The sequence below is a fragment of the Sinocyclocheilus rhinocerous genome, unplaced genomic scaffold, assembly GCF_001515625.1.
Source record: "Sinocyclocheilus rhinocerous isolate Xijiao unplaced genomic scaffold, SAMN03320098_v1.1 scaffold46, whole genome shotgun sequence".
NCBI classification, from domain to species: domain Eukaryota; kingdom Metazoa; phylum Chordata; class Actinopteri; order Cypriniformes; family Cyprinidae; genus Sinocyclocheilus; species Sinocyclocheilus rhinocerous.
Window position 1 is genome coordinate 124078 of NW_015633191.1, and position 13543 is coordinate 137620.

At 36.5% G+C, this 13543-nt stretch overlaps 1 protein-coding gene across 5 annotated transcripts in view; it reads right to left on the reverse strand.

Moving 5' to 3' along the window:
- Positions 1 to 13543, reverse strand: part of LOC107743820 (ataxin-1-like) — a 106650-nt gene that overhangs the window by 76027 nt on the left and 17080 nt on the right. Inside the window, exon 2 of one of the 5 annotated variants that reach the window (XM_016557235.1) lies at positions 12600 to 12604. The exons of the other annotated variants lie outside the window; for them this stretch is intronic. The gene's annotated coding sequence lies outside the window, so the exon portion shown is untranslated. The remainder of the gene's footprint in view (positions 1 to 12599; positions 12605 to 13543) is intronic. 5 annotated transcript variants of the gene reach the window in all.

Consider the following 13543-nt stretch of genomic DNA (forward strand, 5'->3'; position numbering starts at 1 on the left):
GTTTCAGAAAGGCGGAGCATAGAGGAGAAACAATAATGTGCAGTATGTGGAAAATAATGTGTTTTTTGAGCCTTAAAACGCATAAACACATTTCATTACACCAAATACACAAAATAATGTAGACGCTTAAATAATGTAGACGCATATGCTTAAAACGCATATGATGCTGTTTTTTAGCAGCATCATATGACCCCTTTAACGGCTGACTGATGCCCCCACCCACTGTCCGTCAAACACCTCCCACCTCTTCCTTCATAAAGGTTACACACATTACAGTTCTTACATACATTACATTACAGTATGACTTGATGAAGTTGATGAAGTAAATAGTTAAGATTGACTGTTTAGTCATACTAAAAGTAACAGTTACTCATCTGGGGGCGTATTACAGAAAGTTTCTTATCTTAGGTCTTAACTTAAGATGTGATATGTTAAATTAGGATTTTTCAGAAATTCGTATTACAGAAGCAAATCTTAACTTGATTTGGGATTCTTATCCTATCTTACAAAATTGTATCTTATCTCTAGTTAGGAAACCTTAAATTGTATTATCAAGCTCGACAATCCACTCTCAGGTCTGTTACCAAGCAACCAACACTGCACGAGATGCTGATGAGGTAAACAGAATAACAGCAGCTACTTCACTTTGAAAATCACCTTTTGCAAAAAAACGTAAGGCATTAATCCGTTCTTCATTTTCAATGATTAATAAATGTAATACCATTGTTGGACAGCACAATTGTAAGCGGTTTGTCCGTTATCTTTCAAATAATTTTGAAGTTAGGACAGCTGTGGGGTTGTCCTAAAGTTAAGACAGTTTTTAGGATTTTTTGTCAAGTTAGGAGGTTTCTGTAATGCCTCCTTCCTATCTGTAGTTAAGATAAGATAACACACTTAGGAACCACTGTTCTGTAATAGCTTTTGTCCTAAATGTGGTCCTAACTGAAATTACCATGGTTACCAAACAGATAAGATTTTAAAGTTAGGATCTTTCTGTAATACGCCCCCTGATTTTTCAAAACCTAATCATATCACAGTTAAAATAAGACAGGCTTACTGGAACATGGGTAGTTGGGAAGTGACAAAATATAAAACATTTCATATATATATATATATATATATATGAAATGTTTTATCAGCCGTTATCCTGTGCTCATAGCACGTGCTCTTCAATTGCACGCACAAATGCAGTATGGCTCGCTGTATATAATTCCACATTAAAGTGCAAATGAACCTACGAGCATGCAATGTCGTAGTTATGTTGTCAGTTAAGTCATTAAGTTACCAAAAAGGCGATTAAAGCTGCCTTAAAACTGTGTATGTATGTATTTGTTATATATGAGTTACATTCAAGGACATGTCTCTGAAATGCAGTGGTTTTCAAAACTGTCCTGGTCTGGAGCACCCCAGCACTGTCTCCTTCATCTAACACACCCGATTCAACTCGTCAGCTCATTAGTAGAGACTTTAAGACCTGAAGTGGGTCAGATCTGTTAATCAAAGAACAAAAGAAAAAAAAAAAAGGAAATCAATAACTTTTGTAGCTTTAAGCTTTCATCTATATTTAATTTCGAATTTAGTGTTTGATAACTTTATTCAATTTCTGTATGTTTCCTACTTGCTGAAGGACACAGGTAAATATGGCCATTTATTATAATGGGTTTATGTGAAGATCGTTTTAAGTTCACTTAAATTAGAAGTTGCTATTTTTTTAAGTTTAATAAATGTTAAAATTGATAGCTCTTAATTATACTGTAATGTTATGGCTAGTTAACGGTTAAATATTAGGAAAAAAAAATTCATAGAGACATGAGTATTGGTATCAGTGATACTCGCCTTCAGTCATAAAAAAGATGCCATTAAACAAATATTAAAAATATACTGTCTTTATGTTAATTCTTTGTTAATTTGTAGATTGAATGTGAAATTATTGCAATATAAAAGTATATTTAAAAACTTGTTTAAAACATTGTTAGGTGGGATTAATCGCGATTGTGGGGTTAATTTCAGAAAAAAAATTGATTAATTAGTACATTTTTTGAACAGATTGACAGCACTAATATATGTGTGTGTGTATATACTGCTCTTCAGGCAGTTCCTTTGACCTCATGATTCTCATTTGCTCTGACATGCACTGTGAGCTGTAAGGTCTTATATAGACAGGTGTGTGGCTTTCCTAATCAAGTCCAATCAGTATAATCAAACACAGCTGGACTCAAATGAAGGTGTAGAACCATCTCAAGGATGATCAGAAGAAATGGACAGCACCTGAGTTAAATATATGAGTGTCACAGCAAAGGGTCTGAATACTTAGGACCATGTGATATTTCAGTTTTTCTTTTTTAATAAATCTGCAAAAATGTCAACAATTCTGTGTTTTTCTGTCAATATGGGGTGCTGTGTGTACATTAATGAGGAAAAAAAATTAACTTAAATGATTTTAGCAAATGGCTGCAATATAACAAAGAGTGAAAAATTTAAGGGGGTCTGAATACTTTCCGTACCCACTGTATATATATATATATATATATATATATATACATACATCAACATTAACATTAACCTAGAAAAATGCTATCTAGGTTATATAAATGCTAACGTTAACCTAATAAATGCAGTCAAAATTTAATAACACTGAATGCTGCCACTAGTGTTAGCTTCCACTAACTGATGAATGTTGAAGTTCAGGTAACAAGCCAAACTATATTTAAAAGTATAGTTAAAATGAGGCCATTATTTTTATGTCAGTTATTTCTTACTACGAACAACTGATGAACACAGTTTAGAAAGGGCACGAGCATTCTGACATTGTAACTTTATCTCTACCCGTTGGTAGCAGTTTGAGTCATTTTACATTTCAAACAGCACTTTTGCCTCTTTAGTGTCAAGGTACCACTAAAAAGAGTATCTTCTCGTCCTGCTTTCATAAAGAGCACTCTCTGTTTCTGTTTCCCATAATTCAGCAGCTGAGAAGGGCTGCAGGCTGCTGTTTCTCTCTCATCTTCTGATGAATTACAGAAGTGTAATGGTAAAATGGCAGCTGACCACAAACAGTCAAATCTACACCACTTGTATTTGTTCCTTTACGAAACAAGTCAAGGATATTATTAACATGCTAACAATGCTAAGTGACACGCCTATATAGCATAGATTATGCATTTTTGTTGGACACAAACCAAACCAAAACACAGTCTGCTCAACGTGGAGTCTTAGTGTCTGTCTTAGTCTTATTTTTTTCAGAAACCATGTCCTCTGAAGTAAGATAATATAATAATAACACAAAAAAGACGGGAGCTTTAATCTCCTACTAACAAAATGACCTTCACCACTTGTATTTGTGCAGCTACGGTGTGTGTGTGTACTGGTATATATGGTTTATGAGGACACAAATGTGTATAATGACATGGGTACTAGGGGTGGGACAATATATCGATATGGCGATATATCATTGTCCTTCTCCATGCAATACGAGAATCGATATCTGGTGCCAAATATCGATATTTTATTACAATACAATACTACAATTTACTACAATATATTACTACAATAAGGCGCTCTATATAGATTTCCCTGCTCCCAGCATCTAAAAAATCGCGGCTGTGCCATTTCCACCTTCTTTCCAAAGCAACCATGAACCGTGTTCTCTATGAAGATGGGGAAGCACGAGGAACCGAAGGATAAACAGATTTCCAGCCACTGTATTAGCTCTACTGCTATATACATATGCTTATGGAAATGAGAACTAAAAAACTGCCCCGGAACAGCTATCGGCGTGGATCACGTTATTATTGCAGAGCGCATATTCAGTCCATGAGTAGCCATAGTCCATATGAGTAATGCTTGGTTCACACTACACACGATTTTAGCCCAATTTTGCCACGATTTGCTTGAAGTAGGGTGTCGTGGGGATTCGTAAACGGCAAATGATGTTTTATTAACAAAGTTCGGGAGGAGCACGTTCAGATAATTAACCCGGCCAATTCATCATCAGCAATTACACCATCTATCCTATCAGCTCGAGAGAGAACTTCTATAAATAGCCCAAGCCATTTTACCTTCATTCTCTCTACAGTATTCCAGCAATCCCTCCACCACCCCGACTCCTCACCATCGGCCCGTTCCTACCCCAGCACGGGGGGGAGCACTCGGTTGGGTGAGTGCTCTGGGTCCGGGCTAAATGCCGAGCTCGGACCCCTCTCCCTGGACAGGGGGAGTACCCTGGGTTCGGGAGGAATTACCGAGCTCGGAACCCTCTCCCCGGACAGCACGCCAAATACGCATAACCTTTACTCTGTTTATTATATGTAAGTATCAACTCGTGAATGGGCGTCGGGACGCAAGATTCTATCGTTTCAGCTCGTGCAGTGTGTCATAGTGGATGACAACCGATTCCGCGTCTGCGATGCTTCACGACATCACGACAGAAAGACTAGCATGTTTAATTTTTTTTCCGTCGTCCACAACGAGTTCTGTCACATTGGTGACGTTGACCAATAGCAGCACAGAAGCTCTTTCATACAGTTTTCAAACATGGCGAAAAAAAAGAGAGATGATGGTGCTGCTAGGTGGAATTATGAGATGGAGGAAAGGTTCGTGGAGCTGTGGGAACAGTACTCCTGCCTGTATGATGTGTCATCGAGGGACTACCATGACAGAACAAAGAAAGAAAAATGCTGGCAAACGATAGCTGAAGCGCTTCAGCAATGTTTACACTCTTGTTTTCGGAAGTCAGTCGCTAGTTCCGCCTTCTCGATGACATCACGCACATCGTTAAAGACGGCAGGCGATGAATGGTCGGGAAACAATGTGTAGTCTGACATGTTTCTTGTCCACGACACAACAAGATTTTAGGAGTCAAAATCGTGTAATCTGACATACTATCGTGACCGACAAAAATATTGTGTAGTCTGAACCCAGCATAAGAGAGAGCGCCACCGGCGCGTCCAGTTTTATGTCAACAAAACTGGATGCTCTCCCTCTCTCTCAGATATTACAAGTGCGCGTTATGCAGTGGGCACCGACCAGCAGAAACATAAATCTGCACCTATGGCATGGACAACGAAACAAAACCTCACCAGAGCCGTAATGCGGCGCAGAAGTGTGCAGTGTGTGTGCTTGCCGCGCGTCTACATTTGAAATAACAAACTTGAGCGTGCAAAAGACGCAATGTGAATGGCTTTTTTCCCCTGCATGTCATATGTGCCGGGCTCTGATGAGAGGAGAGGAAAGGTTGAGAAAGCACTCCAGGTAAATTTTGAAATGTACCAGGTTTATATATAGACTATATATATATATATATAGTTGATAACCAGTTAAATGTGTTGGTTTACACACAAAGAACAGTGTAAGCTTTTAATAAGTCCAAGAATAAAATGATACATTTCCTTAGCATGTTAAATTTGATTTACAGAATTTTTGTGCTGTTTTCTAACCGTTTGGACTTGAATAGAGAAAACTTGCACTTAACCTTTTCACAGGCATTTTGTTTTCATAGTTAGACGAATATCGTGATGTATCATTATAGAATTGTCTAGCAATATATTGATTATCGCAGAATCGCTGTATCGTGATATTATCGTATTGTGAGCCATGTATCGTGATTCATATCATATCGTGAGGTACCCTGCGATTCCCACCCCTAATGGGTACTACACTTCCTGTGTCCCCGTAAAACAAAAGGCTTAAAAAACATACAAAACAGTGTTTTATGAAATTCAAAAATTGCCAGTAGTTTTCTGTAAGGGGTAGGTTTAGGTGTAGGGTTTGTGTAGGGCGATAGAATATACAGGTTGTGCAGTATAAAAACCATTACACCTATGGAGAGTCCCCGTAAACCACAAATGCAAGTGTGTGTGTGTGTGTGTGTGTTCCTGAGGGCTTTAAGTCTTTAAGAAATTCTTAATGTCAAGTTCATCTGCCTATTCACATTAGCAGCTGTTTGTATTACTAAAGAAAAGGTTAAAAATGTCTTAACCTCAACTTTCTCTCTCTCTCTCACACTCACACTCACACACACACACACATACACACACATTCTCTTTCTCTCTCTCTCTCTCTCTCTCTCTCTCTCTCTCACTATATTTGTTTCACTATATTACTGAGTACATTTTTTAATAGTGAGAACATTTAGGCCCTTACTATTTAAAAATTAAGGAAGTATAGTTACACACGTTTACTAGGCTACTATAACCTAACACTAACCCTAACAGAAAACTTTCTGCAATTTTACAATAAAAAAAAAAAACGTTATTTTTATAACGTTTACAAATGAGAATGTCCCAAAATTTGTCAGATTTAACTCAGCTATGGGTAAAAATGTCCCCAAAATATGGTTAAGTAGGTACACACACAATGACAAACACACAGTGTGTACTTTACTCTCTCTAAACTCACTCTATCAGTCTTGATTTCTTCTGGATCTATCTATTATTCTTCCACCATCTCCAACGATGTTTTAACTCCCTCATGTACAGTATTTAACTTAGGCTAAGTGTGTTTAACTGTCTGGTTTTATTTTGTCCTGAAAAGTAAAAAAAAAAAAAAAGAAGAAGAAGAAGAAAGTCTTAAAGTAAGATGAAAAAGTCAAAACAATAAAACAATTGTTTATAGTTCATTAATATTACCATAAACTGCACTGATCCAACAAAATGCCAGACTGATTATGTAAACTATTTTGTGAATACACAACAGCATAAGCATGCAATAGTATTGTATTAGTTGGAACTGCAACTAACAGCTATTTAAATTTATTTTCAGTATTTTGTTTTAAAGAGAGTTATTATACATCCTGCTTTATGTTGTAAAGTAGCGTAACTGGCAGATGTTTGATTGAACACAGCCTTCAATGTCAATAACGCAAGATACAGGAAGCGTTTTCTCCTTTACTTAAATTCGAATTATTATTTTGCAATCATAAATATTATACACAATTATATGGTTAGATCATCTGTATTATTTGCATTTAACATTTTGGCACACCCTATCAGAACAGAACCTTCTGTGATGTCATTGCCCATTCGCATGAACTTTATCTAGGTCATGGCAAGTGTTCGTCGGAAATCACCAACTCTCATTGAAAATAAAAGACCTCAGGTTGTTCTGTCGCTACAATTTGCTGTCAGTGTGAACGGCCCTTTAGAAGCTACTGAATGAAGCTCCTGGTGCACATACGCTATAGGCTCAGCAGTGGTTACATAACCACAAACACACACCCCTATCGGTCAGCTCAAAGTTGTCCTGCTCATCGCAGATGGCTGACCTCTAACCTGTCAGAGCGCAGCAGCCAGTCACGCAGCACACTGCTGACACAGATAATGAAAACACACACAAACACTCCACCCAGAACAAGCTTCATGACAATGATTTACTGGTGAACTCTCAATGGACTCTTGCTTCACAGTAATATAACACTATGGCTGTAAGGGAGTACCTACAACCTAATCCTTAAAGGGACAGGTAACACAAAAATAAGGTTCTGTCATTATTAACTCACCATCATGTCACCTGTATGACTTTCTTTCTCCAGTGGAAGACAAAATAAGATATTTCGAAAACTATGCGGGCTGCTCTATGCCATAAAATTACAACTAGAGTGTAAATTAGATTTATGTGTGAACTATGCCTTTAAGTCCAGACATGATCATAAGATTGAGACAGCCTCTAGTCACTTTATGACATGAACACCGATAATTTGGCAGTGTTTAGTATTTGCTGTTCTGAACTTACGTAATGTGTCTATGAATGATTTCAGTCATGCAGGGTATCTGTAAATATCAGGTACAGTTTCATTCAAGAGAACCTGGACTTGGTTATTCGTTTGTTGAAGATGTTTTTCTGCTCATCTCTAATTGAGGTGAATCTCTAGGTTTTTAAACAACTTCACATAATTTGATGAGAACTATAGGTTACAGAGGCATTGGTGATGAGGTCAAGACTGCAGGGTCAAATGCATTATGGGAAAAAGATAATTTTTTTTTTACCATGAATAATTGATTATGATATGATATGATATGATATGATATGATATGATATGGCACTTTATTGTCAGACGAGTCTGAAATTTTTCTTGCATGACAATATCTATGTTTACAACAATCAACATCCTTTAAACAACAACATGCACTTCATCCACACAAGAACAAAACAAATTATACATTACACTCCCTTAAACATTACATTATACCTTACCCTCCTACTACACTAATACAATTATAATAAACACTTTTTTCTTGTTTATTTTTTTAATATAGAAAGGATTGATAACTGTTTTGTGCTTTTAAAAAGAAATGGATTCTTTAATTTCAAAAGCACAAAACAGTTATCAATCCTTTCTATCCGGGTGTGTGTTCACGGTGTGTGTGTGTTCACTGCTGTGTGTGTGCACTTAGGATGGGTTAAATGCAGAGCACTAATTCCTAGTATGGGTAACCATACTTGGCCACATGTCACGTATTTTTTTATTTATTTATTTATTTATTTTTATAAAAGATTAAAATGCTGTCCATTTTAAATGTCAGAGATTTAGAGTGTAATAAATGTTAAATTAAGCACAGAACTTGTATGCACTGTTAAAGTTTGCCACATATATGACAAAACCACAGGCTAATTCTCAAAACTCCATGAATCATTATTCAGTAAATAATAACCATTTTGCACACATTTTCTGGGACGAATAAATAATTGATATTTGGGTTAAAGAAAAGGAAGCATGTGGATTTTCATTCACCACAGACATACATTACATACTAAATATACAGTACATATAAACCAACATTATTTTTGTACTATTTATATGCTATTATAGGATTTCTTGATATTTTGAATTTGTTTTTTATTTTTATATTTTAAGTTTTTATTTTAAAATTTAATTTAATTTAATTTAAGTAAACTTTGTTAGGTGCTTTTGGCATTTTAATAGTTTTTGTTTTTTAATATTTCTATGTAGGTTGAATCTATTTTTATTTCTGTTGTAGTAATTTTATTTAATCACCTTAAAGGGTTAGTTCACCCAAAAATTAAAATTAGGCTGTGCTTTACTCACCCCAGAGCCATCGTAGGTGTATATGACTTTCTTCTTTCATCGGCTTTGCGCATGCAGAAGTGAAGTCAGAAGTGACGCACGCGGAAAAGCAGCGGAGAGATCAAAACAAAACAACAGTCACTAATTAGAAGTACAAAACGAGGATTTGTAAAGAAGAATGTTGGAGGATTTCGATATAAGCCAAGAGGAGACTGGTTTTCCTTTGCTAAAAGTAAGAAAACTTTGCTTCCTTTGATCCTGTTAACAAACGTTGGTTTTCACGAGACTCACCGGCGCATGCGCAATGCTGAACTCATACCTCATCCGCCCGGAGCTGCTTCTGTGTACAACTGTTGGCGCAAGCTACATTAAAGTGATTATTACGTTTTGAATATGGATATTTTTCTTACAAAAACGCATCGATTTCGCTACAGGAGGCCTAGGAGTAAAACATTTTCATTTCAGTTCATTTTTGGGTGAACTAACCCTTTAAACTTATTTTATTTCACTTAGTTGCAAACCAAAGCTAGTATAGTTTTAGATAACAGTAACACTGATATAAGCAAGTGAGTATTTATAAAATTAACGAGAGAAAAACTTTCTCTTTGCAAACACACCAAGTCCTGTGCTTTAGTAAATGCTCAGAAGCTGCTGAGTGGTCTCACCCTTTGCGGTGTAGATGGGGTGTTTAAATACAGCCGTTGCTTATTAAATCAATTAGTATTGCAATTAAAATTGTCGCTGTTGTGGAGAAAAAAATCCTTCACAAGCACACAAAAAAAATAATAATTGCACATGACTGTGCTAACATCAGCCTCTCCCACATACACACACGACAATAGGCTCACACACACCAGCGGTCGGCCCTTTCCCAGACACCAGACCTCTGTGTCTGTAATTCACTTGCTATGTTGCTGCTGGTTTGTTTCACAACACTGTCACATCCAATGAGATTCTCTCCCTGTCCTGGCTTCATGCCACTCAGTGAGAACAGCACACAGTAGAGACCCTCTCGCTGTCGCTCAGATTGCACCCTCCCCTCCATCAGCATTACATATCAGTGCCTGGCTACCGTCAGCCCACGCTGGCCCAGTCACGCACACTGAGCTCTTTACTACAGGGTAATTCCATGGGCAAATCCACAGAGGGCATAATGCAGGGATTAGAGCTGCAAGGCATTACAATCCGAAATATATAGCACACTTCAAACGCATCTCTATTCACCTGCCTGTACACTCACTCTCTCTCTCTCTCTCTCTCTCTCTCTCTCTCTCTCTCTCCCTTGTCTTTCTCAGTGTCAATAATTACACATCCTGCCCTGACAAAAACATACTGGTGATATCAGATGTAAAATATGATATGACCAATAAGTTATGACAGCGTGTGTTTTTACATTACTTTAACTCATCAAAATAAGTTAAGCAATTTTCAACTTTATTTTATAAGTTGTACAAGGTTCAACTCATTTTTAAGACAGTTAAATGTAATTTAAGTTGAAATGACAAACAGCTAAATTGACTGTACTTAGAAATTTAAGGCAGCAACTTATTTTTTACAGTGTGGTAATATTGTGATATATTCCACGACACTGAATGATTGCAATATTCATAAATTATAGTATTTTCATGGTTCTCAAAGGTATCTCAAATAATATCATGACCTTAACATAGTACCATCATGTCCAGTAAATCAAAATGGTTGAAATATGACCATGGTAGTGTAATTGTTCAAAACAAGTCATGTCAAAATAAACAAGGTACTGTAAATGTCAAAAAAAAAAAAAAAAGTATTACCATGATACAGATCCAAAAATCATAGTATTTATTCACAGTATTATCATGGTACGTCAAATAAACCATGGTAACTAATACCATGATAAAATACTTGTGGTACCATGTCAAAAAAAACAAGTTAGTACCATTGTACACATAGGAAAAAAACATGTTTTTTCCTAATATCATGGCGCATATCTAAAAAACACAAGGTAAAACCACAGTACATAAGTGACAAGGTAATACCATGGCACATGTAAAAAAAAAAATTTAAAAAAAATAGTAATAACATGGTGCATGTTTAAAAACAAGGTAATAAAATGCAACATGTAAAAAAAAACAAGTTAATAATATGGTGCATATCTAAAAAGCAAGGTAATACCATGATGCATGTATAAAAAAACTAATACCATGTACACTTCTAAAATACAATGGTAATGGTTTAAAAAAATATCTAACAATACCATGGTGCATGGCTAAAAAAATGTTGTCTACAAAAAACTAGGCAATACCATGGTACCGTACACATCAAATACAATTACTTTTATTTTTAGTATTTTAATTTTAATAGATTTTAATAAATTTATAATATGGGCCATTTACGGGTTATCAGACATAACATGAAAACAATTAAATCTTTGCATTTTAATAGTACAGAAAACGGCCAAAAAATATAAGGAAATATAATGGAACAGTACGTCCAAAAAACCCACTGTGAAAGCTGTCCCTCCCATCCTCTTTCGCAGAACATAAAGGATGAACACAAGCATGTGCTTTACGAAAGTTGAGGCCTCCTCTCAGAGATCTGTGAAAGCAGCACAAACTGAGTTGGAGTGTGAATGAAACACCACAAGCCCAGCGATCCAGCGCCGACAATCAATCACGCGGCACCCCCACCGTGCGTGTGTGTGTGTGCACATGTGCGAGGCAAGGCAGACAGTCAGCGGGGACCTGCCGATTCAATCCAAACCACCACGAGATTTCACCACTCTGACAGCAAAACCTTTTAGCCTTCCCATTCACCCCTACAAACGGTTTGTTAACATTACAGCCTCGGAACGACCGGATAAAAGGTCACGCAACCTTTCGGAAAACCTTTTTCTGTCACTTTTAATGAAGACTCTTACATAACAGCGCCACGGTAGTTCTGAAACTGCAGGAAACAAACGCTGAAATACTGAACCGACCCGCGAAGTAATCTCATTGGCAGTGGGACGTACAACACATGATACGACTCATTCTGCAGACAAAACCTGTTCTACAAAGCGGAGCTATTTTTCAAAGAGCTACCCAGTGACCTGAGCATGCACGTCATGTGACCCACCTTGTGATTTTTATCAGGAAGGGTATTTGAGACCTGCACGCCTGGGGTGAAAATGCTTTTTCAGTCTGTTTGTTGTTAAATTGATTTTTATATTGTCGATATGGCTGCCGTCCTGTAAAACTAGACACAAAAAGTGTGTGTATGTGTTCAGCAGACATGTCAGGGGCCCTCATTTCTCATCTCTGCGGGTCTCTGTTTGCAATGACCCTGCTTATGTAAAGAAGGATGCAGAGACACATAAACACACACTTACACTAGAGAGCTTCTTTCTGCTGTTACTTAACGCACACTGGGTCTAAGGATATCTGCTGAGATGTGAAGCCTTCTGGTGCCCGGCCAGCCTGAAAACTTTCCCAAATCCCAGGGGGGGAAGCGCAGGCCCTCTGTGATCAACAACAGCCACTGTTGAAAGCCCAGAGAGCTGCATTTATGTGTGTGTCTTTGGAAAGCAATGACATCCTGAAGAAAGAACAGAGATGTGTACTGTAGCTTAATATAATAATATTAGTGGTTGGTGGTTATTTATTAATAATATTCCCATCCAAGGAATGTTGAAAATTTGCATAAAAATATGTGGGGAAAACTTATAAAAGTTGATAAAACTGCCTCCAGCTTTTCTAGGAATTACATGCAACAAAATAATGCATGGATGAAATCACAATAACCACAACATTCCAAAAAATCATTAAACACATCAATGAATGAATGAATGAACACTGCCATTCAAAGGTTTGGGGTCAGTATGATTTTTTTAATGTTTTTAAAAGATGTCCCTTATGCTGCATTTATTTGATCAAAACTTCAATAAAAAACAATAATATTGTGAAATATTATTACAATTTAAAATAACAGATTTCTGTTTTAATATATGTTAAAATGTAATGTAATCCTGAATTTTAAGCAGTCATTACTCCAGTCTTCAGTGTCATGTGATCCTTCAGAAATTATTTTAATATGCTGATTTGCTGCTCAAGAAACACATCAGTGTTAAAAATAGTTGTGCTGATTAACATTTTTTTTTTTTTCAGGATTCTTTAATAAAAAGAGAATAGAATAATAAAATAGAATAAAATTGAGTTTTAAAATTGAACATTAGAATTGCCTTTACTGTCACCTTTGATCAATTTAATGCATCCTTGAAGAAAAGAAAAATACTGACCTTTAATGAAGAATAAATTAACATGAAGAATAGATTCACAATTCTGGCATTTTATTGGGAGAAAAATAATTATTAAAAATATTTGCTGTAAATAATCTCAAATATAGTTTCATGACCCTTAAAATATATATGGCTAAATTGTTTTCTCAATTCAATCACCATGGACTGATTTGGCAAAAAGTTAATTTTGGACCCTGTATGTAACTCATCTGAACTTCAACCTCCTGAGAGCTGCCATAAATCAAGGCTGGTAAACCCCAGCTGGAGTT